This window comes from Triticum urartu, chromosome 5A (assembly GCF_056163025.1).
Source record: "Triticum urartu cultivar PI428250 chromosome 5A, HENAU_Tu73, whole genome shotgun sequence".
Lineage (NCBI taxonomy): Eukaryota > Viridiplantae > Streptophyta > Magnoliopsida > Poales > Poaceae > Triticum > Triticum urartu.
The window spans coordinates 464,788,487-464,793,561 of record NC_141877.1 but is presented as its reverse complement, the minus strand read 5'-3'; the positions used below and the strand labels follow the sequence as shown (position 1 = coordinate 464,793,561).

Below are 5,075 nucleotides of genomic sequence, written 5' to 3'. Positions count from 1 at the left end.
TCATATACTCTTTTGCATGCTTGCTTGAATTGTGTGGATATTGCTTGACTTGTGCTAAGATAGCTAAAATCTACCAAGAACTAAAATTGGGAAAAGGCTAGATTTTTATTTGGTCAAGTAGTCTAATCACCCCCCCCTCTAGACATACTTTCGATCCTACAATATCTGCAGCAAAGTATTTAGTAGCAAAGTAATATGATAGTAGTGGTAACGGTGGTAAAAGGTAACGGTAGCAAAAGTAATATTTTTGGTGTTTTATAGTGATCATAACAATAGCAAAGGAAAAGTAAATAAGCGAAGAACAATACAGGGAAAGCTCGTAGGTAATGGATCGGTGATGGAGAATTATGCTGGATGCGGTTCGTCATGTAACAGTCATAACCTAGGGTGACACAGAACTAGCTCCAGTTCATCAATGTAATGTAGGCATGTATTCCAAATATAGTCATATGTGCTTATAGAAAAGAACTTGCATGACATCTTTTGTCCTACCCTCCCGTGGCAGCGGGGTCCTATTGGAAACTAAGGGATATTAAGGACTCCTTTTAATAGAGTACCGGACCAAAGCATTAACACATAGTGAATACATGAACTCCTCAAACCACGGTCATCACCGGTAAGTATCCCGATTATTGTCACTTCGGGGTTAACGGATCATAACACATACTAGGTGACTATAGACTTGCAAGATAGGATCAAGAACTCTCATATATTGATGAAAACATAATAGGTTCAGATCTGAAATCATGGCACTCGGGCCCTAGTGACAAGCATTAAGCATAGCAAAGTCATAGCAACATCAATCTCAGAACATGGTGGATACTAGGGATCAAATCCTAACAAAACTAACTCGATTACATGATAAATCTCATCCAACCCATCACCGTCCAGCAAGCCTATGATGGAATTACTCACGCACGGCGGTGAGCATCATGAAATTGGTGATGGAGGATGTTGATTATGACGATGGCGATGGATTCCCCTCTCCGGAGCCCCGAACGGACTCCAGATCAGCCCTCCCGAGAGAGTTTAGGGCTTGGCGGCGGCTCCATATCGTAAAACGCGATGAATCCTTCTCTCTGGTTTTTTCTCCCCGAAAGTGAATATATGGAGTCCAGGTTGAGGTCGGTGGAGTGTCAGGGCGCCCACGAGGCAGGGGGGCGCGCCCGGGGGGGCAGGCGCGCCCCCCACCCTCGTGGACAGGTGGAGACCCCCCTGACATGGATCTTCCTTCCAATATTTATTATATATTCCAAAATAATTCTCCATTGATTTTCAGGTCATTCCGAAAACTTTTATTTCTGCACAAAAATAACACCATGACAATTCTACTGAAAACAGCGTCAGTCCGGGTTAGTTCCATTCAAATCATGCAAGTTAGAGTCGAAGACATGGGCAAAAGTTTTTGGAAAAGTAGATACGACGGAGACATATTACCAACCTATTGACATAGTGCCCAGTGCAAGTTGCTATGTTTTTCTTGTTTTTTACTTCGTAGAAAATCAATAGAAAACGGAGTCCAAACACAGCGAAACTTTTTGGAGATTTTCTCTGGACCACATGACACACGATGGGCCAAGGAAGTACCAGAGGGGGCTCTGAGGAGAGCATAACCCACTTGGGCGTGCCTGGGGGGGCCAGGCGCGACATGGTGGGTTGTGCCCACCTCGACCGCCTCCTGCACCACCTCTTTGCTCTATAAATACCCAGAAAATCCAAAAACCATAGGGGAGTCGACAAAACACAATTCCATCCGCCGCAAGTTCTAGAAACCACAGATCCAATCTAGACACCATCACGGAGGGGTTCATCATCCTCATTGGTGCCTCTCCGATGATGCATGAGTAGTTCATTGTAGACCTTTGGGTCCGTAGTTAGTAGCTAGATGGCTTCCTCTCTCTCTTTTGATTCTCAATATAATGGTCTCTTGGATATCTATTTGGTGCAACTCTTTTTGCGGTGTGTTTGTTGGGATCCGATGAACTCTGAGTTTATGATCAGATCTATTTTATCCATGAAGGTTATTTGAGTTTTGATCTCCTATATGCATGATTGCTTATAGCCTCGTATTTCTTCTTCGAATCTTTGGTTTAGTTAGGCCAACTAGATCGATTTTTCTTGCCATGGGAAGAGGTGCTTTGTGATGGGTTCGATCTTACGGTGCTCAATCCCAGTGACAGAAGGGGACATGACACGTATGTATCGTTGCTATTAAGGATAACAATATGGGGTCTATTCCTACATGAATAGAACTTGTCTACATCATGTCATCGTTCTTATTGCATTACTCCTTTTCCATGAACTTAATACACTAGATGCATGCTGGATAGCGGTCAATGTATGGAGTAATAGTAGTAGATGCAGGCAGGAGTCGGTCTACTAATCTTGGGCGTGATGTTTATATAATGATCATTGCCTGGATATCGTCATAATTATTTGAAGTTCTATCAATTGTCCAATTGTAATTTGTTTACCCACCATATGTTATCTTTCTTGAGAGAAGTCACTAGTGGCTTCATAGGGGACGTCGCAAGGTTCCCACCTATCATGTATCACACAATAACCTTGGGATCGAACATGCTTTTTAATTTTCCGCCTGGCAGCGTAACCGCCTCCTTGAGCATTAGTGCCAAGGGATTCGCCATGATGATGATGGTGCTTCCACGTATGCATCGCGTACTATTTGCTACCACCGACGACAAGCAATGGAGCTTCTCATCCTGGAGTTTTTCCCCAGATGAGACCACCATATCATCCCAGGGAAAACTTTACATGATGCAGAAATCCTTGGATACCGGTGGAGTATAGATTTTTCAGGTCGACCCACCTCATGAGATGTTCCGGTTCAGTTCATCTTTGTTTCCGCCACTCAAGGTTATCCCCGTATGCATGACTCGAATCCACAGCCCTTTCATATTAGTAGAATGTGACTCGGAGATCCTGCTCGTGGCTTACACGAGAGTCTATAGAATAGAGGATCTTATCCTAGAAAAAATTATCCCACTAACAAGCATAGGAGAAAACACTCTCTTGATGGGTTTTGAAACGAGTCAGGGTGGTACCGGAAGGAGCCCGAGTGTCAATATCAAGGCGATGCCTACCATTAGGGGTGACACTATCATACATAATAACCCCCTAGGTGATGCATCACTTGGACAATATCACCTCGATAGTGGCACTTGGTCAACAAGAGAGGAGCGATGCATGAAATATGATGGCCGGTTCTGTACTTGTAGCATTGTTCACCTCATTAACCATATGTATGGTGTCTGCCATTGTTCTGTTAACTGGTGAGCTGGTCTTTTTCGCTCCTGATTTACTCGAGTACATAACCGTAAAAAAATTGCAACTTATTTGTATGTGTCCATGCAGGTACACAGGTCGAAAGAGGCTTTGTTAGCTAGTGTCTGGTCGAGGTAGATTATGTTTGTTACAAGATCAGTTTGGTGCTACTTGCTTTCTCTTCATGGGAAGATAATTCACTTCATTCGACAATTATATGCATATGGCCAGCCTTTCTATACGTGTAAGATGTAGGAAGGAAAGCAGTATTGATCTTGATTATTATATCGCGTACACATATGAGATGATGAACCGATTACCTCTGGCCCCTATCATTTGTTATTTATAAGCTGCCGAGGATGTGATGAAACTCATCTTTATAGAGAAAAGGCCAGAGCCCGACTTTATAAATAAAGCCACCAGGCAGAGTCAACAACGCAACCCCAACGCATCATCACACAGAGAAGTATCAACGCCTATCATGAAGGTTTGGAAAAGCAAACATACATGGCTCCCAGGCCAGCACACGACACGCAAGCCGGAGACTAAGAAAGAGATGCCAAAAGGACCACCAAGCTCCTAGCCGCCAGACTAAAGCTGTAGGAGAGAAGTGGCAGTAGCACGGATCTTAGTAGACATAGCATCAAAAGCATCCCGGTCTGCTTCCTTAGTCAATAATATCCACTGCTGCAAGAATGTGCATGATTTAAATAAGCAATCAGAGGGTTTAGCAGGGAAGATATGCTCGATGGTAAACTTGTTTCTAGTGGTCCAAAGGGTCCAACACATGGCTGCAAATCCCACCCAGAACAGTCTCCTCTCGGCCCCAACCAGGTCAGAAGCCAAAATTCAAAGATCTGAGAAGGAAGAAGGCCTCCACGAGGCATGAAGCCAGGACCTGATACAACACCAATTTTTTTGGCCAGGACACAGCTGAAGAGAATATGGTCTGTATCCTCCCTTTGACCACAAAGAGCACAAGTATCGGAGCCCCGTCTGTTACGCTTACAGATTTGGTCAGCCGCCAGGTAACCTCCCTCTAAAATCTTGCCACATAAAGAGCTTGACCTTAAGGGGGATGCGAGCCCGCCAGATCACCTTGAAATTGGAAGTAGTGGAGCATGAAATAAGCTAGGCGTAAAGCAATTTAACAGAGAAACGACCAGACGCACTATGGGGCCAAATCACCGAGTCCTCCTCCTAGAGCATGGGGAAGAGGGCAACAAGACGCTGCCAATCTTCCAACTCTATAGGAAAAAGGGACCGTTGAAGCGCCAGGTCCCAGTTGTTTTCTGAGAGCTCAGAGATAGAGATCTCACGGTTCGAGCAAAAGGAAAAGAGAACCGAAAAGGAAACCACCAACGGGGCCATACCGCACCACCAGTCAAGCCAAAAACATGTGGACCTGCCATTGTGAACAACAAACTTGATGAGATATTTGAACATCGGCCGAACCTTAACTAGGTCTTTCCAAAATTGAGATGCATCCATAGCCGACGCAAACATAGGACTGGAGTTAGGCTTTAAGAATATTGAACCAAAGAGGGTTCTCAGAATTAGTCAAGATCTTCCACCACCACTTGATAATAAGGCACTTGTTCATAGTAAAAGTGTTGATAACACCCAACCCCCAAGGTTCTTGGGCCTGCAAATATGTTCCCATTTCACCAATCTGTACTTGCTTTTGTTATCAGCCGCATTCTAGTAGAAAGCACCCCTGTGCTTGTCAAACCCCGCATGAGCCCAACAGAGAGAAGGTAAAAACCCATCATAAACATGGGTAAGGATGACAA

The 5,075-nt window shown here is 44.3% G+C and overlaps 1 pseudogene; it reads left to right on the top strand.

Annotated features, from left to right (window-relative positions):
- The first annotated feature begins 2,481 nt into the window (after positions 1 to 2,481).
- Positions 2,482 to 3,294, top strand: LOC147971980 (uncharacterized; annotated as a pseudogene).
- Positions 3,295 to 5,075: the final 1,781 nt, after the last annotated feature.